Source organism: Sturnira hondurensis, unplaced genomic scaffold, assembly GCF_014824575.4.
Source record: "Sturnira hondurensis isolate 20B ecotype Veracruz unplaced genomic scaffold, ASM1482457v3 Scaffold0010128, whole genome shotgun sequence".
NCBI lineage: Eukaryota > Metazoa > Chordata > Mammalia > Chiroptera > Phyllostomidae > Sturnira > Sturnira hondurensis.
In genome coordinates, this window is record NW_028082759.1 from 10,829,376 (window position 1) to 10,854,897 (window position 25,522).

The 25,522-nt window shown below is 41.1% G+C and overlaps 1 protein-coding gene across 4 annotated transcripts in view; it reads right to left on the minus strand.

Annotated features, from left to right (window-relative positions):
* The window catches only part of FHIP1A (FHF complex subunit HOOK interacting protein 1A), a 194,596-nt gene that overhangs the window by 83,763 nt on the left and 85,311 nt on the right, over positions 1–25,522 (minus strand). Inside the window, exon 1 of one of the 4 annotated variants that reach the window (XM_037058408.1) lies at positions 2,052–2,104. The exons of the other annotated variants lie outside the window; for them this stretch is intronic. The gene's annotated coding sequence lies outside the window, so the exon portion shown is untranslated. Of the gene's footprint in view, positions 1–2,051; positions 2,105–25,522 lie in introns of those variants that run through there. 4 annotated transcript variants of the gene reach the window in all.

Genomic DNA, 25,522 nt, shown 5'->3' on the forward strand with positions numbered 1-25,522 from the left:
CTGGTTTTGTTCCACCAAGTTGTAGGTCACCAGGTCGTTCATGGGAAAATTCTCAAGAAGTACAAGTACACAGAGAAAAGTCTCTTAATATGTATATCCCAAATGGTTGTAGGCTTTGATAAATGCACACTTCAAAATAGTAACAAGATTTAGGAAAACCGTTAATGCCCTGAAATAATTCCACCATGTTTCACATCTTAGTTTCACTCGAACAGGCTGCCAACGAAGTCAGACCCAAGTGCTGTGCAACTGACTGATAAACAGAACAAGTGGGGGAGAAAAATTAAAATTAATACTCAAACGCATATCTGAAATTTGTTTGGGGACTTAATTTTTAATGCTGTTTAAGAAAGTAAGTCCCTGCTAGCCAGGCTTTGGAATGTAAACATTATAGCTTTTCAAAGTCATGGAAGTGTTGAATCATCAGCCAATTAGTGAGTGAACAGAAAAGTTTCTTGTACACATGGAGAAACGTGTACATGTCTTGAAACATGAACACTGGGTCCTTCTTGGGGAAAGTCTACCCCCAACAATCCAATCAATCAATATAATCTTAGTAACATGACCAACATGGCTTGGCCATTTTCTCTGGAAAAGTAGGCACCTTTGGGAAGTCATGCTGTTTACTCTGATGCCTGTCTTATACCTGTGCCAATCAGAATTAGTCCACTACCAGCGGTCCCCCAAATGCCTCCACGAGAAAATTTCCAGCTATGTAGCCTGCAGTGCAATCGAGACCTTTTGAAATGACCACGCAAAAAGTCTCCTTTTCGGAAATGTCCTCCATCTATGCATGGCATCAGACGTACGAAATACAATGAGTAAAGTAACAATAAAACTCTACGTATATCCCCGAGTCTCATAAATTGTGGGCATATTTTTCTCAAGAGAGGTGGCTATAGTTTTTAGCCAGTTCCAAAAAGGCCTGTGAATTGCCCCCTTCAAAATAGTTTAAAAGTCACTTTTCAGAGCATTCATGGTAAAACTGTGAAGACTCTCAAAACAGAGGCAAACAGCCAGTTCAAATTCTAAAGGTATTACTGAAGAGGTAAGTGTGGGCCTTCTGTGACTTCGCTGATAACAAAAAGTTCTGTTTCCGCAGCTTCAGGGTGGTGGTTCCAGCCTATGAGTAGTCGTGCTCCTGAATAATAATCTGCTCAGGCCTCGGTGCCTTACAAATTTCATGGCTGGCTGAGCACGTCCACTCCTATCCAAGGTGACTTGTCAGAGGCAAAAAATGATTAGAATTTATTATAATTTAGTAACAGGCTTAAGAGTCAACAAACTCCTGGTCTCCTAGGACACGATCCTATATCGATTAGCACATAACACCTTTCTTTTCCCCCCAGTCTCTGAAACAGGCCACAAAGACTTAGGTGCCTACTGTGTTCTGTATAAACACACCAAAACGGGAGTTAGCCACTGGTGCTTGGGCAAACAGATAAAGGCATCCTGCCTTCAGGTGTGGGACCCTCAGACTAGGAAGTTCGAATTTCACATCTATTTTCTGTCAACGAAAATCCTATAAGGCTTCCTTACATGTAAACAATATAATCCTTCTTACAAATGGTACTATGATTTAAAAGACTACATTTTCTCACCCTGGACTAGGTAAAAGATTCTAGAAGTACATAATAAAAACCTACTGGTTAAAGTAATTTACCATTCACATATATGTTATTGTTGTGAGCAGGTTGTCATCGAGATAAAACACCATATGGATAAAAATAAAAAGAAAGATCTTCTAAAAGCACTGAAAATTTCAGGGGGAGGGGGGAGAGAAAATCCCAACTTGAAATCTCTTCCCCTTGAGCAGCAATACTCAGGCCTCAGCGGTGCACAGTCACACGTCCAAACTTCCACACACCAACAGGTGACTCGCAGGAGTAAAAACGGGCGCATCCCACGCACCCCAGGTGAGGGCATCAAGTGGTATTATTCTCCCTACAAAACTAAATTTGATCATGAAAACCACTGCTGGGCATTTACCCAACAAATACACTTCACGTTACAAAACGGCACACGGAAGAACAGTAAGAGTTGACACTTACTGAGCATTTCTCTGTGCCAGGTCCCGGTTTAAATATGCTGCCCCATTAACTCTTTCAATCTGTAAGGTATAGCGCCCTCTTTCACAGGTAAGGAAACCGAGGCACAGAGAGGTAGGGAAGCTGGTCTCCTGGAGGTCTCACTGATAGCCTGGGGTTGGACACAGACTCAGTCTCTTAACCACCAGCACCTCTTCAAGTGGAGTGAGGTCCTTCGTAGAGCTGCTTGGATAGAGCACAACTGGAAAGTCCTAAATACCCATCAGCAACAGTCTGGTTATATAAATGCGGGCACTCATATATAAATAAAGGAATACTACATCACCATTTTTTATGAAAACAAGGACACAGCTCTGAAATGTACTGATATGGAAAGGCTGCCAGGATACGTGCAGAACAGCGAGTCTAGTATGCCACCGCTGTGTAGGAGTAGAAAGGAATGTGCCGCTGCTCTGCACGTCTGCGATGCACAGACGATCTTGGTGAAGACACTAGAGAGCACTGTGGTGGCTGCCTCAGCAGAGGGGCACTGGGTGGCTGGGGCCGGGGCGGCAGGGAGACCTGCTTTCACTGCGCACTCTCCTTCACTTCTTTAGTTAGGTGCCACGTGTATGTACTACTTAGCAAAAACACTTTTTAATTTAACAAAATAAAAGAAAAAAATTCCTAAACGAAAAGAAAGTACTTAAGTCCAGAGTTAAGCGTAGCAATTGCAGTGTACCTGAAGTCTCTCCTTTGTCTTAATATGGAGGAAGTACCTACACAGTGATTATAGTCTAATGGGTATGAGGGGGGACAGAAAAGTATCTTAATGTGCTATTTGGATCAATTACAATGATCACAAAATGAAAACATTTGATAGAAAACACAAAGGAAAAGCAACAACACCTCAGTTACATGAGTCTTAACTTCCAATGGAATAAATATGAATGAAAATGACATTAGGAAAGTGCAAAAAATTCAGGAAAATGAGAGCATTATTTTTAAGGGTCGTGTCTGTAATGCTTTTTTTAATGTTGTGAAATAATACTTACTGGATTAATTTATGCAGTTTACCTTCAGCTTGTGAGGTTCACAGCTCTAGGAATTTGAAAAGTTAATTTTCTACCAAAATATTTTTCAGTCTATTCAGATCTTCTGACCACTTTTAAATCACATTGTTGGGCTTCTTTTTTTTATGTTGAACTGCAGGAGTTCTTTATATATTTTGTATATCAACCCCTTTTCAAATATATTATTTGCAAATGTCTTCTCCCATTCAGTTGTTGCCCTTTCATTCTGTCAATGGCTTCCTTCGCTATGCAAAAACTTTCTAGTTTGATTCAATCCCAGATCTTTATTTTTGCATGTGTTGCCCTTGCCTGGGAGACATGCAAAAAGATATTTATTTCTAAGACCAACGTCAGAGAGTTTCCTGACTATGTTTTCTTCTACGGGGCTTCGTCTTCTTGTCTTACATTTAGTGCTTAATCCATTTTGAGTTTATTTTACTACATGGTGTAAGAAAGTAGTCTAATTTCATTTTTTTATATGTATCTGGTCCAATTTTCCCAACACCATCTACTAAAGAGACTATCTTTTCCTCACGTATGTTATTGCCTTTGTTGTAGATTAATTGACCATATAGGCGTGGGTTTATTTCTGGGCTCTCTATTCAGTTCCATTGATCTATGTGTCTGCCTCTTCGCACCAGTACCATGCTGGTTTGACTACTGTAGCTTCATCTAGACCAGTGGTTCTCCAGATGTGGTTGAGGAACCCTGGAGTTCCCCAAGACCCTCTCCAGGGCACCTCGATGATTTCAATATTTTTTAGGCATGCTCCAAAAAACACAATCAGTCAAAGTAAATATAACTCACTGAGAAGATTTCTGATATCCAAAAAGGGCTTCCGGCATTGCAATTTACTGTAGTTACACTTGGGCAGTTCCACTGCTACTCACAATTTTTTAATTATTTGGTTTTTTTCAATAGGATTTTTTTCTACTTATACAAAGCCTATTCTTTCTAAGCAACATTTGTCCTGAAAGTCAAAGATCATTCTGCACCAGTAGATAAGTTTCTGACTTTGTTTTTAAAATATTGCTCTCATTAACAGCAGTTCTCACGGCTCTAGATTCTTCGTTCTGCCGTGAGTACGATTCTGCGGAATTCCGAAACAGGGCTTGGTAAGAGCCAGGTTGCCTTGGAATGGAGCCGTGCTTTACCTCGGTGGGAGGTGCACGCATTCTCTCTCCCCCTGCCCCCAACTGCGTGGAGACGCACACACAGGCATGCGCACACGGAAGTCCAGCTCTGCACCCAGTTGTAAATACTAATCCTTAGTTGTTGCCTTTTCAGACACTCTACAATAGAAAAGCCAAACGTGATTTGCAATTAACAATGGGTAATGAAGGCTCTAATTTTTGCTTGTGGGTGCAGAAGTTAGGCTGACTGTGTTGCCTCTCCAAAAAAAAAAAAAAGTGAAAGCTGAAATGACTTATACTAAGCAGGTCCTCTGCCCCAGCAGGGCTGGCTTATTGACTGGATGGCTGCCAGCCCCTAAGCAGGCCTGCAGAGAGGCTGTCCTCGCGGGGAGGAAGGCATTAATTTACCCATCAGCCTCCGCAAGCCACTGGGTAGATCACATCTCTCCCACATTCTGCTTCAATTCATCTCCACTTGCCTCCAGAGTGACTGGCACAGACTTGGAATGGTTTCGGGCTATCTAGACTCCTTTAATTAAAATTTCTCTCCCTGAAATTAACATGTGTGTTTCAATGTCTTTTGCACACAGTGGAAAGAAAGAAAAAGCAAAAGCGAAAAAAAGGGTGAGGGGGATCGAAGACAGTGTTTAAAATTAAGTTTTGTTTTAGATAACTTTTGTGTTTGGCACTATTTCTCCGTAGAGGTGGTGCTTCTGGTAGAAAACGATGGACAAGAAAAGTAGACAAGGGTTCCAACGTTCCCCTCAAAAATATCCTGTACTTTATGCCCTGGCTGGTGTGGCTCAGTGGATTGAGTGCTGCCCTGAGAACCAAAGGGTAGCTGGTTCAATTCCCAGTCAAGGCACATGCCTGGGTTTTGGGCCAGGTCCCCAGTAGGGGGGTGTGCAAGAGGCAACCACATGTTGATGTTTCTTTCCTGCTCTCCTCCCCTTCCCCCTCTCTCTAACAATAAATAAATAAATAATCTTTTAAAAAATATCCTGTACTTTAGAGATAATAACTTCTAAAATCAAAGGAGTTTTATAAAAGGAAAAGTAGAATTTGGCTATTTTCTACTTTGGCAAGAATAATGTTATATATTGACACATATATACATAATACTTCACTTCTATATTATATGGCCTTCTATATTATATGACCTTCTATATTATATGACCAAGCATTGATGATCTGGCTCAATATCATTGGAATGGAAATGCAACTTACCTGGAGATTAAAGTCTAATGTTAATGCTTAAGGCAAGGCACACAAATACTCAAAAATTACTACTGACCATCCCTTAGCAGGGCACTTGTTGGAAATCAACATTTTTTTCTCATTAAATTGGAGAAGCAGTTGAGTATCCAACAAAGCAGTTGGCATTTGGGGGTCACGTGTCCAAAAAATACTATTCACCTTCAAACACAAGAATTACCTTGCGCACAGTGAGGTACTCCCACCGTGAGAGGCAGGGTAGCAACTGGGGCCAAGCAAGGGAAGAGCAGGGACACACCAACCGTTCCCCAGGAGTAAACCCCAAGGCATCTGACCCTTTGGGTCAGGAGGGTCTTCAGACCCTTGGAAAAGTGCTGTTCTCTCTGTTTTCTTTTCTTTTTTTTTTTGTGGGGTGTCAAGGACATACCGTGGATGAAGTCACTGCACAGCCCTGGAGCTTCCTTCAGAATAACTACCCTGAAGGAACAGCACGAACGGCAACTCATTACACAGCAAGTCTGCACTAAGTTCCACGGAAATTATATTTCGTGCTTTCATAGGAAAGAAACTGAATATAGGTAAACCATCCAGGAGACAACAAATTTTCCATTTTCCATTTCTAAAATATCTCAAATTTACCCGTACAAATACAGCACACAAACACTGCTAATTAGAAATTCAGTGATAAACATCATACTCTGGAAGAGGATTTCTCAAAAATGAAAAAAGGGATGATGAGAGAATGGGAAGCAAGCAAATATAAGTATCTGGGTTTCAGACAGACCTGATCGTGGTATTATTAGTGTCCATCTAATTCACCGGTAGGGAAAATAGTGGCCAGAACTCTGGCTCTGCCCCACAAGTTGTTCATTTCTAGGTTCTTTCTGTAAGACATCCAGAGAGAATTTTGAGTTTTAAATCTGACCATACTATTTCTGAGGGCCTTCAGATGTATGCTTGTTATAATTACAGTACATTTTAAAATACAAGTATCTAACTTAACAACAGAGAATCTTTGACTTGTTTGTATATGGTTTATTGAAAAAATAAAATGGTTTTCTCCAAAAAGTTGCCACAGCCTTTTCTTCCAGTACATTCTGAAAACTTAAGCCTTCAAGTAAGAGAAAGGTAAAGGACTGCTATAAAGCTAGAATTAAATATTTTATATGATTATATCCCAATAACATCTCCTTTCGTCTGACATAATCAGTATTCTATATTTGTTGCCTGCACAAAGCTATCATTACTCATTGATTTGATCAAAATTACTAGTTGACTAGAGCAATTTAGTCTGCCAGCCAGCCTTCAGGGTAATTAGTCAAATCAATGGTATATCAAAATGACTAACATGTTTCTGAATCAAGGATTAGACCAACCACAACACCACGGCAATGCGCAGATTCAGTTCCAAAATCTCGGCTCCCCTTGGTTAGCTCTGCAGACTATTTTCCTCATAATCGCATTTACTCTGTACACAGTTGAGAGTTCTTCCTCCCATTCAAGGGACAAAGGGAAGTGACAATAAAAGCCAAAGTACAACATTCGATGAACTCAGATACTCTTGTTTAAAATAAGAGGAGGAAGAGGAGGAGAGTTGTTTCCTTATTGTGTGGAGGGAGTATAGGCAAGAAGAAACAAAAATGGATCCTTCCCAATCGAACCACTGCTCAGTGCTTCCAATCCCATTAAAGGCCACCGTCCTGTTGCTCTGATGCCAAATGCCTCTGAATGTTCTTACCCAAGAAAAGTGTGGTTTTTGAAAGAAAAAGAAAAGCAACACTTTTAAAGGCTGGAGGAAATTTTCTTCCATTTACTTGGGTCACTGAAACATCCATCATACAGACGCGCGCGCACCTTTCAGAATAAAAGATCAGAGGAGCTACACCAGCAGCAGATCAAAGAGCCAGTGTGCCTCTGGGGGAGTCGAACAGGTAACAGAGCACAGCCCCCAGTGCCTTCCCTCCTGAACCTAGCTTACATGACCGGGGGGAGGACCACAAAGCAGAACATTCTAGCCCCCAAAAAATCTGATTAAAAAACAGTAACTCCACATTTGGTGCTCTCTCTCTGGAAGAAGAAACTGTTTCAAAGTCATTAAACAAAATAATCATAAAAACTTTTTAAAGCAAACATGCTTAGATTACCTACACACTAACGGCAATGCAGCCAATGAAGTTGGCACGGGCTCAGCATAACAGGACATCCCACATGCAGGACGGCACATTCAGCAAGTGCTTACAGACTTGGACGCACCTGACAGATGCCCTCAGATCTCATTCCACCCACCTGGGCTAAAAAAAAGTACTTTGCCCATCCCTGTCACATGTCCAGTTCAAAGAACAAGTTATCATGAAAAGCTGAGGGGGCTAGAATTCAGAGCTGAAATGTAACATGTCGGTATAACTCAGCCAAAAATTTCAGCGTCCCAAAGCCGTTGGTTGCCGGAATGAGGAACATGCTGAATACCTATGAAGTGCCTGCCTTAAACCTGCCCTATTAATCTCTTTCGTCTCTCAACCTTAGTCTCATTATATCTCCCTAAGGCAACATCATTCCTGCTTTGTGTGTGGTTATTCCAGAACCAGACTCTGTTCTGCTTTGAGGGTCAGGGGTCATGCCTTCTGTTCTTTGTGGGTGACTTGTGAAGCATTTACCCACTGCCCAAGGTATGCAGTATGGCGCGTGTGATTAAGACCCAGTTCCAGGCCTCAAGGAATAAGCAGTTGGGGGGTGGGGAGGAGGCGGGAGAGAAGAGGTTCGCCTGGGTAAGCGATAGCAAGAACCACCAGTGGGAAGGGCTGCCATCCTTTGGGTACTTTCTCTGTACCAGACACCACATTAAACTATTTAATTCTCACAACTACTCAGGGAAGTAGAGATTATCATACCCCTTTCAAAGATGAAGAAACTGAGAGAAAAAGGAATGGTGATGTGGCCAACAAGAAGCAGTGTCAGGAGGACCAGGAGGACTACATGAGGGAGAGGACTCAATTTGCAGTCCGAATCAGGAGGGAATTAGGAACAGCTTTGCCAAGGAGGGGCTCCTTCATCGATACCGAGTTTGCATGGGACTGTATCTGACGTGACACAGGGAAGCAATCCACTCAAGCAAATGAGAAAAGTGTTGATAAAAATGTGATGCAATTCACTGCATTCTAGTCCCTCATGGAATATGACCATCTGTTTATTGCTGTATGATAAGTTCAACAGACCAGGGTCATGGAACTTGTACCTGTCATGACTTCAACTTTTAGGGAAATTAAGAGTTCAAGAATAGGCCAATATAATGTCATAAAGAGCTGTAAGAAGCACCAGTCAACTAGTCATTGTTACCACCCTAATGTGTCACTCAAACTGCCTAGACAATTGGGGTTTCAGTCACTGGAGACACTCGTACATTCTCCCATCTACACCAGTCTAGCTGTGCAATGAATCCAACTGGTTAGTAATTCCAATTCACACTCAAAATGTGAATGAAACTGACTACTCCATCAGTTTTTTTTTTGAAAGCAGTAAATATTAGCCACTTAATATGGACCAATTCATCACTATAGTTCTAGAAGAGGAGATATGTTAACATTTATTGGAAAATGATTTACACCCAACATGCTGATTCAAAACATATGCAGTTTTCCTGTACGTAGAGCATACACTGACCAGTAACGCAAGAAGCAGCTCAGAAATTCAGCTGTTTAGCTACTACAGTTTTTGTCAGTTTCAATTAGCAAATTAAGATGTAAGTATGTTCTTTAAATTATTTTCATTATATTTTATTTTTATTAAATTTATTGAGGTGACACTGGTTAAGAAAATTATATAGGTTTCAGGTGTCCAATTCTATAATACATCATCTGTATATTGTATTGTGTGTTCACCACCCAAAGTCAAGTCTCCTTCCATCACCATCTATCCCCCCTATATCTACTTTCACCCCCCACCCCCCTTTTCCTCTGGCTATCACCATGTTGTTGTCTGTGATTATGAGTTTTGGGGTTTTTTGCTTACTCCCTTCATGTTTTTCACCCAGCCCCCCAACTCTCCTCCCCTCTGACAGATGTTAGTCTGTTCTCTGGATCTAGGAGTCGGTTTCTATTTTATTGGTTAATTTTGCTCATTAGCTTCCACATATAAGTGAAATCATATGGTACTTGTCTTTCTCTGACTGGCTTATTTTATTTTTTATCCATGCTGTAGCAAAAAAAATAAGAATTCTTTTTTTACAGCCGAGTAGTATTGCACTGTGTAAATGTATCACAGCTGTTTAATCTACTACTCTACTGATGGGCACTTGGGCTGCTTCCAAATCTTAGGTATTGTAAATGGTGCTACAATAAACATAGAGGTGCATATATTCTTTCAAATCAGCATTTTGGGTTTCTTCAGATGTGTTCCCAGAAGTAGAGTCGCTGAGTCATAAGGCAGTTCCATTTTTAATTTTTAACTTTTTGAAGTAACTCCATATTGCTTTCCACAGTGGCTGTGCCAATCTGCATTCCTACAAACAGTGCACGAGGGTTCCCTTTCCTCACCAACACTGTTGTTTAATTTATTGAAGATAGCCATTCTGACAGGTGTGAGGTGATATCTCATTGTGGTTTTAATTTGCATTTCTCTGGTAACTGGTGAACTGAGCATCTTTTCATACATCTATTGGCCATCTGTATCTCCTCTTTGGAGAAGAGCCTATTCAGGTCCTATACCCATTTTTTTTTAACTGGATTGTTTGTATTTTGGGCGTTGAGTTTTTAAACTTCTTTATACATTCTGGATATTGACCTCTTATCGGATCATTGGTGAATATGCTCTCCCATTCAGTGGGTTGTCTTTTCACTTTGTTGACAGTTTCCTTTGCAGTACAAAAACTTTTTAGTTTGATGTAGTCCCATTTTTAAATCTTTTCCTTTGTTTCTGTTCCTGAGGAGATATATCAAGAAAAAAATACTACTAAGACAAATGTCCAAGCTTTGACTGCTTATGTAAAGTTTTACTTCTTCCTTTCTAATTTAGATGCCTTTTATTTCTTTTTCTTATCTGCTTACTGTGGCTATGACTGCCGGCTGTATGTTGAATAAGAGTGGTAAGAGTGGTAAGAGTGGACATTCCATTCCTGTCTTGTTCCCAATCTTAAGGGAGGATACTTATAGTTTTGCCCATTGAGTATAATGTTAGCTGTGGATTTCTCATACATGGCCTTTATCACATTTAAGTAAGTTCCCTTTATTCCCACTTTGCTGGATTTTATCAAATTATTTTCCTGCATCTCTTGATATAATCATATGTTTTTTGTCCTTTATTTTGTTTATATAGTGTATCACATTTATTAATTTGTGAAGAGTGTACCAACCTTGCATAGCTGGAATAAGTCCCACTCGATCACAGTGTATGATCTTTATAATGTATTACTGAGTCCAGCGTGCTAATATTTTGTTGAAGATTTTAAGCATCCATGTTCTCAAGAGATACTGAGCTATAATTTTCTTTCTCAAAGTGTCTTTATTTGGTTTTGAAATTAGGATAATTTTGGCATCATAAAATGAGCTTTGGAGTCGTTCCTCCTCTTGTATTTTTTTGTAATATTTTGAGAAGGGTAGGTATTTTAAATATTTTAAATTAAAATTCAGATCTTGCCCTGGCTGGTGTGACTCAGTGGGTTGAGTGCCAGCCTGAGAACCAAAGGGTCACCGGTTTGATTCCCAGTCAGGACACATGTCTGGGTTGCGAGCCAGGTCCCCAGTAGGAGACATGTGAAAGGCAACCACGTGGATATTTCTCTCCCTCTCTTTCTCCCTCCCTTCCCCTCTCTCTAAAAATAAATAAACAAAATCTTTTTTAAATTTCAGATCTTTAAGCCTTACATTATATCCACCCTATGGATCAGATTCTGCAACTTGGCTCCTGTTTTTTTAATAAAGTTTCTGTATGCCATGCTCATTTTCTCCACACAGCACAGTCCCAGACTTTTCCTCAGACAATCAGAGTACAAAGCATATTCCTCTGTGGACAACTTGGGGATCTATCACTTAGCCAGATTTGGAATTTAGTAATGGAATAAATCACATCATGAATTAGGTAAATGGTATATCTTAAAAAGAGGTTCTATTTCTACAGGGTTATATATCAAACTTTCTTCTCTCACACACACACAACATATACACAGGAAAATAGGAACTGTCAACAGATTAAATCTTGCACAAGTACACACGCATCTACTGTGAAACCATATTCATCACACAAAGATTTGGGGATGACCTTCTCTCCACCTTCCCCTACTCCTTAATGAATCTCAGAAATTAACAACACTGTACTGGATGCTGCGACATCCACCTGGTCCCTCCAGAATGCAGATTTATTCCCCCAGCTACTACAGTTGCTGCTGGCTGACAGGTCCCTCTAGAAATTGTCCTCTGCCAAAGACAGCCACTTCACCCAAGACTACACCCTGCCTTTGAAGGCAGCCCAGATCCGTGTCTGGACTGCCGGAGGGTGTAACCTCCCTTCCCTGTACTCACAGCCCAGAGCCCTCTGGAAGGTCAGCCCAGGCCTTTGTTGAGACGTCGTGGCAGTGGACCCTCTCTCTGACCAGTCCTGCTTCCTCCTCTCCCCGCGGGTGTTCAGTCACAGAGCACCTTACACACTCCTGCACACACACCTCCACCTCTGGGAGTGTGTGCCCCAGGACAACCTTCAACAAGTGCCACCGCTGTCAGTCAGCTACAAGAAGCTACTTGTCTCAGTTATTAAAGACACCGAGGACGAAGTGTATCTTGTATAAAAATAAAAATTCTTTCAAATGTTACAAGCCTTCAAAACAGAGAAAGTACATCACCTTTGCTGGGTAAACTAACAAAAACAATACCAAGGCCACTTCAATAAGGTCAATCGACATTTTTCAATATTCAGTCTTTTATACTACTAAACGATTCCCAAACCATTCTTAAGAATTAACACAAAAAGTGGCCTTTTCTCTGTGTAATTACACTGCCTTTAAAAAAAACACACATATTCCCTATATTAGTTAGGTTCATAGGTGATTTAAAATAAATAAATACCAACAACCTGGTGAAAAGACAAATAAATTCACCCAGCTACTGACGTTCTCTTTTAAAAATAAACCCCTTTCAACGACCATTTGAGTTGTCTAATTACAGAAGAAAGGGCAAGGAAGCAGGAGAGCAGGAAGGAACCTAACCCTTCATCTTTAACACATGTTCATTTTCCTTTAAAAAGAAAATGTTCTTAAGCTATGTGCAGAGGAGGACTTATGTCCTACACATTACATTTTCCTTTAAGGGAATGTGTTTTTTTAATAGATGAGCAGAAATTCACTCATCTATTAAATGTCACTGTTATTTCCAAAGCAGTCATCACTATGCTGTAATACAAAGAACACCGGACTGAGGTCAGAACTCTTGGGTCCCAACCCTGGTGCTGGCTCTGACCACAGGTGTGACCTCAGGAGGATCCTGACAACATCCTGACGCATCCAGTGCTGAGATCCCACGAGATCAGCCATTAAGGTCACTGGCTGGTTAGTCAGGGAGACTCAGTTCATGGCCAACTCCCATCACTTCCTAGCCATGTGACCTTGGACAGGATGTTAAACTTCTTTAAAGGCTTTGTCAGCAAAAGAGACGTGATCATGGTGGTGCCTGCCCTCAGGGCTGCCAGGGAGATTAAAGGAGACACTGAGGTCAGTGCTCAGCGCAGGGTCGCCCTCGTCACAGGCACCAACAGAAGTGAGCTATGACTGTGAAAATCAGCCTGTGCCTGTCAGCGCCCAAGAGCGCTGGGGAAAAGCAGTGCTTCGGGCATTTTAAAAATAATGAAAATTAAAACCCTCTCGGGTGTCCATTGCTTTTATCAGATTTATATTCTAGATTTTGATAGAAGATTTTGTTGGAGGGGAAAAAAAGTGTCCAAGGAAGTTCAAAGAACTCGGGGTCTTGGCACTTTGAGCCTTAGTTATCTGGGATTCCGTGGCTCCAAAGGGCGACCTTTCCCTTGGAGTCATTTACACACTAAACAGAGAAGTGAGTCCTGGCTGTTTCAGAGGGAACTTCTTTCTAATCATCTCCAGTACAGTATCGGCAGGTACTTCTGCCACTTGTCACACAATGTAGGAGGTAACTGAGGACCCACGGTCCTTTATGATAACTTTTCAGGGGACAAGACAGCCAAAATCAATGGCACCACTACACAAAAGCACGTCCCAATTTTCTCCTGGTTTCTGTGCAGAAATAATCCAGTTACTCTAATCAGACCTGCCAACCTAGAGAACGAATCACCAGGCAGTTTTCAAACTAAAAGAACAAGAAGCCAGGCACAGAGTAACTGGAGCTACCGAAGGAGATGAAGTGGAAACCAGAAAGAATATTTCTGTGACTGTAACTGGAGACTCTGAATTTCCCCCAGCTAATGGGGCCTGGCTACCTGGAGAAACACGGTTTAGGCTCTAAAACAATAGCAAATGGTGTTTGGTTTGGAGATGAGGACTCCGTAATTACACCTGAAGATGTTCATGGCCCTCTTTTTAACGTGATGCATGTGTATCCCCACTTTCCTGTAGCACTTCCAGGTCCATGCATACTAGGGATAATCTTCGGTGCTGGGCGACTAGGATTTCTCCTCATTCCTGAGAAGGAATTCAGCCTATAAGTCTCCACCACTAGCAAGTCTTCCCAGATGGACTTGACCTTCTGCCCCACGAGATGATACACTCCATGAAAGCAGGGCTACAATCTTTTTGTTCACTGCTATATCCCCAGTGCTTTACAAGTCACATAGTAGACCCATAAAACATAATTTTTGAGTAAATGAATTAATGAATAAATGAAATAAAGGGAAAGAGGGCTGTTGTGTCAAAAATATAAGCCTAATTTTACTTATCATTTCCATGATATTTAAACAACAGTAACTAAAGAGCTTAACTGTCCAAGGTATGTGGCTGAACCAGCATCTGCTCCCAAGTGAATCTGCCCCAGAGCCCATGCTCCTAACCATGTGCTACCCTGTAGGAAGAAGCAAACACGCTTACTCTGGGCAGGTGACTACTTACTTTCGAAGAGGACAGGATCTACCATTGACAGAGGGCTCGGGACTTGGTCATAAAAGCCAGGCCAGGGAGTTAAGATCTAGTTCATCAGGCAACAGGGAGCTGAGAAAAAATTCTGAGCCAGGTAGTCACAGGACAAGAGGAATGTAAAAAAACTGGTCTGGCAGATAAACATGGTATATGTTGGAATGAGGCAAAAGGAGGCTGTGAGAGAGAGAAAAAAAGAGAAAGACTGATTACAAAGCAGGTGGCATGGTGATGAGGAGCTGGCCAGGTGTTGGACAAAAGGACAGCAGAGCTGGGCAAGTTAAGAAAGTGCTTTGAATACTGGGAACAAAACAAGGTGGGGAGAAACAAGTCACGTTTCACAACTTATTGAGGGCTGGACAAGAAATGTTTCCTCTGCCCTGGCTGGTGTGGCTCAGTGGATTGAGTGCCATCCTGCAAAACAAAGGGTCGCTGGTTCGATTCCCAGTCAGGACACATGCCTGCGTTGCAGGCCAGTTCCCAGCAGGGGACGCATGAGATGCAACCATACACTGATATTTCTCTTCCTCTCTCCTTCCCTTCCTCTCTAAAGATAGATAAATAAAATCTTTTTTTAAAAAAGAAATGTCTCCTTTTATGCTGATTTCTATAAATTCTGTGAAATGTTTACTGCAACTACTTATGTGTAAAGCATTTTTAAAAAACCTAACTCATAGTAACACAAAACAAAACATCACCCAGCACTGTGCTCTGTCTAAGCAAATACATGGTGACTGCAAAGGTGTACTACAGTAAGTGACAAAAGTGACTAGCAAGGAATCATAGAGCGTAAACATCTATGGTGTAAAGGAAGTGGCTATTCACAGAATCAAGATAAAGACACACTAATGGCTAATTCTGACAAAGAGCCCAGATCTGATAACCTATCCCAGAACCAAGCCAAGCTGATTTACCCCTTGTTTTAAAGAGGTACCCTGAGCTTGCCAACAAAAATATGCGATTGATCTAATTAGCTTACTGATCTGAGGAAAAGAGCGTGCCAAAATCATGTGTATTCACAGACTAGTCCTTCCAGGACAAAGCAGTGTTTGTTGCATAAAAGCCAATCCTTCAACTTAAACATTCACACTTATTAAAAGAGACAAAACCCAGGACTACGTGGCATGTAGGAGCTTAACAAATATTACTGGATGGCGATGACACAGACATGAGTATCAAAAGAATGAGCTGTCGTGGTGGAAAAGAGGAAGAACACAAAAAGAGTGAAAACAATGCACGTGCTGTGGCTGAAGTCCAATGCCCAGCTCAGGCCGGGCGATTTCCCACATCAGGCCTGCATTAACTGTCCCACTCTCAACTTAATGCTTTATTAACCTGACTGATAATGTCTGTCTTCACTCAGGGTTATGAACAAATACAAGCCGTGTCTGTTGAGATTGGCGAAGTCATTTATTCATTCAACAGACATTCTTGGGCACCACAATGCGCAGGTAATGAGTGATTATCTCTATCTAGCTGTCTGCTGCAAAGGCAAAAGAGAGTCTAAAAACAAGTGCTTAAAAAAAAAAAAAACCTTAATAGGAAGAAATGAACAACCTAGAGAAGAATGGCAACACCAGCTTTATCTAACAGTCCGCAGGTCACAAAGGACAGCTGACTCATTGGTTACAATTAGGGGACACATATATATTCAAAAAGCAAATTTTCCTCTTCAAGGAGTTTATTCATGAACTGTACCTCTCTCATAAACTTGAGCCAAAAGACAGTTTCTCCAAAATGTCTTGCCTACTCTACCTTCAACATCACTGCTTAGAAGGATCCTTGGCCCAGAAGGCCACAGAAACACCAGGTCCTGGATCCCTGATTTGGCGGGATGTGACCTCAGCGGCCTGGCATTCCGCTGACTTGGGGACGCAGGACACGCCCAGAGGACAGAGTCAGACTAGAACCAAGAGTCAGCCAGATAAGCGGACTGTTAATATGTTTATTTTCTAAATTTCCTATTTTTATCACTAAGATCTTGTATAAAACAATTTATCAGTTTATGTCAAAAGTAAAGATAATTTATTATATCCAATTTTACTGTCATACAGTACTCTGAATATCCTTGAACTTGAAAAATGAAATCACTTTGCATCACCTTATATTGAATAATGAGCATCATTTATATGAGAAAATTGTCACAGGAAGAAAAAACAAATGTTGATCTCACCAACTGTACAATTTCTGATATTTACATAGCTGTAAAACTAGAGAGAACTCTGGTATAAAGTAAGAGTCAAATTTTAAATTTCAGTAAGATGTTTAAGGTATTTATAGATACTTCGCTTTTAGAGCCTCCCCCCCCCAAAAAAAGAGAACCTACCCCTTCACCCCGGCTCAGCTGCCAACTAGTCTTAGTGAACTACTCAATTCTGTCAACACACAGCAGAGGCCACTGCAAAAACCCTACTGCAGTTGAGATGAGGGTCAGTGGCTAATTAGAAAATGTCACTTAAGGCACAGAATAAAAAAAAATGACCTAAATACCCATTTTAAATACCATATTTTATCATGAACCATAACAAAAACAAATTTATTTGCCAATATTTTCACATAGCCCAAATCTTTCCTGCAAGTACAGGTGTACTGACTGAAGTTCAAAGTTGTCCTTCCTGCATAAACCATACTCATACTGTACAATATAAAACTTCCAGTTTGGCTGCGTGAGGCTGAGAAACACCTCAGGGTGGATTGGTCTAAGTGTGGAATCATTCCACATTGTAAACACCCTGCCAGTCTTTTAGAGTTGTCTCTTCCCCATCCGATTTGACAGCAAGGTCTTAGAGCAACTTGCCTTTATTTAGTTTTTCCAAAGAACTCAACTTCCTAGATGCGAACAACTTTATTTCACTCATCTATTTCATCAGTTCACACGTTATTTAATGAAATTATGCAAATCACTGTGACAATGCACACACCTTAGCAGTGGGAGGAGAAGCCGGGACCTCAAGAGCCTGGAAACAGCCCACCAGACAGCACACTCACCAAGGAGTGGGATGGGTCAGTGTGGGATGAGCAGGAAGAACTGGCAGTCCAGTGAATCATGTAGATTGGTTGTAAGCACTCCCGTGGTATTTTCTAAGAAAGCCAGTTGTCCTTGAGCAGCCCACTTACAAGAAAATTCACACAGATCTGGAAATATAGCCTCCCATGTAGTTCCCCCAACGACGCTGCTCTATACCCATGCAAGAACAGTAAAACTGCCAGCCAAAATACTAAATCCAGCCTAGAGACTTCCTTTTTATTGTTATTAGTTTCATTTGGAGATCTCGAGGTATGGTGCTCAGGCTCTAGTTGACCACAGACTCCATGACTCCCTATGGTCCCACACCTACTTCCCCCAAGTGGGCCTGGCACTAAATCCGTCGGACCCACAGTACCGCCATAACTTGTTTCTGTACAGGAACTTGTCAGTCTCCAGCAACACGAGGGGTGCTCTTAGAGAAAAGGCAGGTGCCTTGGCGGAAGCACCCAACCGCATCACTAAAAGAAAGACCAGAGGTTTCGCTTACCATGGGGAAATAGAAATGATTGACAGCCTAAGTACCAGCTGTTCAAGAACTTTAGCCTTCCTAGAACCATACTGGAATCTTGCTCAAACACAGCAAGATTTACCTGGAGGTCTAACCCTCAGGTGTTTATTCAGTAGGCCCAGGAATGGAGATCCAGGGATCTGCATTTTAACAAGCACGCAAGCTGGTACAGACGCAAGAGCTGTAATAATAAAAACATTAAAACAACCAGGAATGTTTATCGGGCACTGCACAAAGTACTTTACATGTAATGACTGATTCCTAGGAACAATGCTGTGAGGTAGATACTATTATTATCTCCACTTAATAAATGACAGAATTGAAGAACAGAGCAATTAGGAAACCGGCCTCTACTTACTCAGCTAGCCAGGAGAAGAGCCAGAATGAAAAACTCGGCCATCTAGCTAAAGAGCCACAATCAACTACCTGGCTACTGTACTACACTACTACCTTGACCTACAGGGAGCTGTAAAACATAAACCAGGTTCGCAGCTTCGGACTCAGTAAACTCCCTTTACCCTTTCAGGGATTACATGAGTCCCAGGACTCCCCATTGTCACATTCATCACCGTCCCTTATGCTACAAGGAGAGAAACTGTAGAAGAATTAGCAAAAAACACCATGAACAGGATAAGTGATGAGAACTCCGATGCCCCTGAGTATCACAATGTTTTATAGCTCCTCAGAGCATGGAATAAAAGGGGAGTCATGATAATCTCCCAATTAAAGATAGAAGCCTAGTTATTAATAAAGTTCAGGCTATTTAAACCCAATTACTACACAGGTATATGAAGTTGCAAAATTATAATCAACTTTAGACGGCCTCTGAGAAACGAATCAAAAGTCCACAGCAGCTGGGCTAAGAGTTCTGAGACTTGCTACCAAAATCACAATCCACAAAAGGGAAAACTGATTAACTGAACTTCATCAATTTTTAAAAAGTTTTTGCTTTATAAAAGCCTGTATGAAGACGAAAACAATAACTGGCAAAAAATATTGGCAAGCTACATACTCAACAAAGGACTAGTGTCTAGAGTATTAAAGGACTCTCAAAACTCAATTGTAAAAATAATAATAATTATCGTCATCATCCAATTAGAAAATAGGCAAAAGACACAGACATTTCACCAAAGAGGATATACAGAGGGCACATAAGTACATGTGATGATGTTCAACATTATTAACTACTAGAGAAACAGAAATCAAGAGTGATACAATAATGTATCACTGCACACCTTTCAGAATGAAAAAGTGACAACATGAAATACTGACAAGGATGCAGAGAAACTAGGCTTCTCATACACGGCTGGTGGGAATACAAGATGGTTGCTGCCACTCTGGAAAACGGTTTGGCAGTTTCTTAAAAAACTAAACATGTAACTACCCTATGACCCAGGAAAAGACCTACTACGGGAGATGGACACATGAACCTACACAAGTGGTGAACTTGTAGAGAGCTTTATACAGTACTATAGGCACATACAGATGAGTACAAGTAAAACTGGGGGAAGAGCTCTGGATAGTATCAACATCAATACCCTGGTTATGATATTATGCCATAGTTTTGCAAAATGTTTCCATTGAGGGAAAATAGGCAAAGTGTACAAGGGATTTCTCCATTATTTTTTAAAACAGCATGTGAATTTGCAATTATCTCAATAAAAATTCAATTAAAAAAAGAAGGTCCATGATCCCAAGTGTACAGGTCAAATCAGGCAGTGCATTCTGTCACCCGGAATATAAAACTGCATGCCCTTTGTGGAGGACATTGGGCAATGAAACACAGACATGCCCTTTGATCCCACTAGTCAATCTTCAGGACAGTAATTGTAATGAATAATTTCTGATGTGTCAAACATCTAGTTACAAAAGCATTTATTTCAGCAGGGCTTTTTTTACAGGCCAAGACTAGAAACAATTAAATGTGGTACATCCACACTATGAGATTCTATCTACCCAGTCATCAAAATAATCTTTGGGTGTGAAAGTTGACCTGGAAAGATAATCAAACTATCTGTAGTTGTCCCATGAATATTTATTCAATCCCTGCTACTTGCCAGTCACTGCTGTTGCACTGGGAATGTTGATTTACCCAACAAGCCATGGTCCCCATCCTCATTAAAGTATACAGTCTGGTGGACTGTACTCTCCCAGTAAATAAACAAGTGAGAAAGCATTACACATACATACAGATATAAAAGGGGGGACTCCCCCCAAAACAGAATTATCTTCTGCCGGATGGCTCCCTTTTAGCACAGGCTTCCACCACTAGTTGAGTGTTCTAGGAACCCATCTGTACCATGTACCAGCTGGTAGTGTTGCGAGAGGCTGCATTCAGCTGCAGTGAATTTTTTTTGAAGAGTCTTTCAATGCATTTGTGAACTTCACGATTGGTGATTTATGAGTGCTCCTGCTGAGCACACCTGCCCACCTAGTGCTGAGTGCTCAACAGTTTCTAACCAAAAATGGTGTGGTCCCTGTGCCCTACTCTCCCTATTCATCTGCTCTTGCCCCAAACAACTTTTGTTTCCCCAGACCAAAAAAAATGTCCTCAAAGGGAAACATTTGTCGAAGTGGAAGAAGTGAAACCAAAAGCAGCAGAAGCACTCACTACAAGGCATCCGGGTCAATGAGTCCAAAAACTGTTCTGAGCAGTGGAAAATGCATCTTAACAGGTGTGTTGCATCACATGGAGAACAGTTTGAAGGTGACTGAAGTTTAAACATGTAAGACTAAATTCACAATTTTTTATAAATAAATTCGGGGGGGTTTGGTCCCACCTTGTATGTATATATAATATAAATTCTGGAAAGACATGTAATGTTAATATAAGTTATTTCTAGATAGTAAAATTGTATGTGTGCATTTTATTTAGTTTTGCTTCATTTATTTGAATAGTCTAAATTTCTACCATTAATAAGTAGATATTGGTATTAATTTTAACTATATTGAAGGGAAAGAGTTTGGTTGCCAGAGAGTGCCTTTTTTTTTTGCTTTTTAGTTTCTTTTGATTTCTAAGTACAAACATAGTGAAATTTCTCTAAATCCTGATTCAAAAAACTCAGAGACATTTCCAGTTATCAATGTGAATAAAGACACATTAACCATATGGATTGCCTCAGGATAAAAAAAAATGTACGTATTCATAACAATTAACATTTTCCCAAAAAATTCAGATTTTTAAGCAATTTCTAGCCCTAGGATTGAGCTGGGGTTTTTAGTTCAAGAGATGTGTACTGTTTACTTTTGCTAATTTTTTCTTACTATAAAAACAATGCAGATTCATTATAGAAAAAGAACTTTTAACAAAGATATGCAAAAAAATATACTGTCACTGAACCAAACAAAAATTACTTTTTTAATCCCCCCAGACATATTACTTTAACATGTGTATGTGTGTATTTGCTACTTCGTGTGGTATACTAAGATGAACTCACACAGCACATACTGCTATTTAAACCATGCAAATTTTATCTGCTTAACAATACAATACATGCCATTTTATGACATATTTTAACATCAAATATGTTTCTTTAATCAATCTTTTGATGGCTGGGTATTTAATGTCATCAACAGTAGACAGCAAACACCTTTTTAAAACTAAACATTTGAGCATAGACTTGGTTTTGTCCTTTAATTAAAACCCCAGAAGAGGAAATGTCAGCTCAGAGGGTAGGCACACGTGAAGGCTTCCGGTCCACGTGGGCTCTCAGGAGGCTGCACCGATGTGCACTCCTAATTCCTAGCACGGAAATGAATGTGACCCAGTCTCTACATGCTCACTAACGTTGCAGACCAACAAGGAAGATACCTTGTTCTTGCATCTTCTAGAACTTCATTTTTGAAAAAGAAATTATGTTAACAGATCAAAATGGAGGATTTGTTTGGCTGTCAGTTAAATTAAAATTTTAATTTGTCAATTCCACTGCGCAGAATTTTGTCGGACCCATGAAGGCAAACAAAAGATCATCTCTGTAGAACTCTGTATTCAATTCAGTGATCTGTATTTAGATCATGGTTGCGGACGCACAACTGACATCTTCAGTCTTTGGCCTTCAAAGGTCAGCCTTTCCACCACCAGCCCCCAGGCTAAGTTAAGACAGAGGTGGCCTTGTCGGTATCTATCGCATGGGGAGATGCAGGGTAAATGAGATGATGCCAGCTTCATGTGTCTGATCCCAGGCACACTGCCACAGTCCCACACGTAGCAAATGGTCCAGAACTGTTGTTTACTATTAGTGTTCTAGACAATGTAACCTTAACATGACATAATGCGGATTTAAATAACAGCTATTTCCATCCTCTTTTATTTTTACAGATGAGGAAACTGATTTGCAAAGTTAGGCCTACAACTCGGGTCCCCTTAATGCCAGTCTGATATGATTCCTTTCATACGATTTTGTCTGTTGCTAGGTTTTCTCTGTGCAGAGTGGAAGCGAGAGACAACTTAATTCACACAATTACACTTAATCAGAGCAATCTGCAATTTGAGATTTAAGTCTCCATGCTCAAAATATAGTACTTGGTTTACAGAGATCTGCCTAGTTAAATAATAGTCCTCTAAAGCAGATATTTTAAGGTACAGGCTAAAAGCAAATGGGTTTAGTTTATATCCACCTCAGAAGAAGAGGAATGATTGATTAAAAATCTCTACTCTGATAGAGGGTTTCTGATTGCATTAGACAGAGGGTTGAAGACTAATTAAAAATGCTCATACAGTCATCACCATTGATTGTGCATAATCCACTGCTCCAAGTACGAGCGTGGTACCTCCTCTGAAATGACAGAGGAAGCAGATGAAGTTCCCCCGGAACTCCCAGGGGCTGTCTGCCTTGATTTCAGGGTAATGGTCTTTCCCTAACAACTTAAATCTCAGAGTGACAGTTCAAAAACCCGGGGCCAAACTGTACTATACTATCTCAGCAGGGGCTGGCCAGGCCTGGCCATGTGGTATGTGATCAATAAGCAATTACAGATGGATTGACAAATAGGTCTATGGGCGCACTTTAGGGATTTTCAAAACTAATTTTTTTCTAGCTGTCTACATAATTGGAAGTCCTAATGTGTGTTCCAGTGAGCTAAAGGAAATAGACCCTCTATGTCATTCACTCCAGCCCTAAAACTGGTCCTTTCTCATATGTGCCCCAGCCCTATAGTGAGCACCAGTACTGACCTCTCCCTGGCTCTGAGGCTACAATTATCTGGCAGTCCACAGTATTGCAATCACCCAAGAAGACATCACCAAGATGCAACACTGACGGCGCTTTAAAGATGGGTGGTCCTCACCTCCTCCACTCACCACACCTCACAACAATCAATACACAGCCTGAGCTGTAAAGGGAAGGATGGGAGGAGGATGGTCAATCAGGAAATATCTGTCCCCCCACCCCACCCCTACCCAGAACTCCACCACCAGCAGTCCCTCTCTGCCCTGACTTGGGAGTTATAACTCTTACCTACTTTCAGAATGTGAGGGTAAAAGAATCCCCCATTATGCTGCCTGGAAGTACCCCAGTGCTTAAGGAGCACTCACCCACCTTTCTCCAGAAGGCCCCTGTGGCACCTGTGTGTGTATGCCAAGGGAGCAGACAGGGGGGTGGGGAAAGGGACAGTAGGTGGCCCAAGGAACCTACACGGTGGAGGGCATGTTTAGGGAACTGGCTTAAAACTCTAAATCCTGTTGAGGACATTTGTCATACGAGCTTTTGATCTACTTGCTGTATAAAGGATGTAACAAATCTAAATGGATTGGAAAGTACATAAACTCTGCATTAATAGCAAGGAAAAAAAGTTTTGAAATTAACAGTACTTCAACACGACAATTACAAACCTAAGGTAGAAAAGGGAGGAAAACAATGAGAGTCTGAGCTTGAAAAGTCATCCTAGTTTGATCCATAAAAGGACAATACCAAGAAAACACAGACCAAACAGTAGTAAAGTTGCAGTACTGCTACTCAACCTCTGCTTTCTGAAAACCAATCAAATGGCAGCATTGAATTATGCAATGCCACACACCACACACACCATGCTCCCTCCGTATGAATTACCAGCCAGTGAAATTCACATTTTCTGTTTTGTAACTTTCTTAATACAGTCCTATGTTGATTTGTTCAAAAATTGTTGCCTTATTTACCTCATCCCCTCCTTTACACTGGGCCCTACAGACCCAGACTGCAGCCCAGGCTCTATCCCTGTAGAGATCAATGTCATTTACATAAATGTCCATGGGCCTCCATTTTCTCATCGATTTATTCAGCGAATTCTACTCTGAACCAGGGTCCGTGCTAAGTACCAGGAATGCAGCACAGAACAAGTTGAACATGTTCCCTGTTCTTCTAGAGCTCAGCGTCTACAGTAATGAGGGTTAGACAGGAAATCAACCATCCCTTTTAAGTTCTCAAGGTTCTGACTTGACTCGTCTCCCTCTTTCTTCTGATTCTTATGCCTCTAACTTCATCTTTTTGGTTTCCATTGTTAACCACCTTCAGCACCCCCAAAACAGCCAGTGCCGTAGAAAAATGTTATTCTCTTAACATAGGGATTTAGCCAGACTGGTTCACAAGGCAAGAGGAGGAACGTGCAGTAGAGAGAAGCTATCAAATCAAGGCCTCAAAAACCAGACAGCAGCCCTGTGTCCTAACACCGAATGGGAATAAAGGTTACAGATGGAAAACAGGCAGGGAGAAGAGAACACGTAACCAGCTCCTCCTCCTCCTCCTCGAATATTGGAACCTGATCCCATGAAAGCCTGGTCATCGGGTCATTCGGTCCTGATTGCTTAATGAAAGTGTACAAATCAGCATGTATTATGCCTGAGCATGCCAAATGTCCCTAATTATAACCAAGTAGATGGGGGCCTTAAAAAATCACACTTCACCTTATTGAAAGGGTTGCTGGCACATCATTAATTAAAATACCTCAGCTCCCGACTACATTAGAAGCATGGTAATTATCTTCATTCAAAATTCGCTTTACAGCACTTGGAATGCTTCAGCAAACTCGAGGATGACAACAGAATATAAACAAAAAGACCAGGCATTGCCGTGTTGCTGCAGCTCAATGTTAAGAGCTCCCCCTTTGGGAGTAACGAGCGTTAACAGTCCAGAGTAGAAAACACAACAACTATCATCATGATCATTATAATAATATTAGGCAGCACCCAACTTTTCTGGAGTCATTACCCCGTAATGACTGCACTGCACTGTGCTAAGTACTTTTTTACACCCCAAGCTCAGAGAGACTGAGTAACCTGCTAAAGATCAACCAGCCAGGATGCATCAGAGGAGGGAACTGAACCCAGACCTGTCTGGCTCCCAAATCCACAGTTACTCACTACCCTGCTATACCTCACAACAATCAATACACAGCCTGAGCTGTAAAGGGAAGGATGGGAGGAGGATGGTCAATCAGGAAATTTCCAGTCAACATGAAAGAAGGGGGAGGTAAAAAAAGAGAAGGA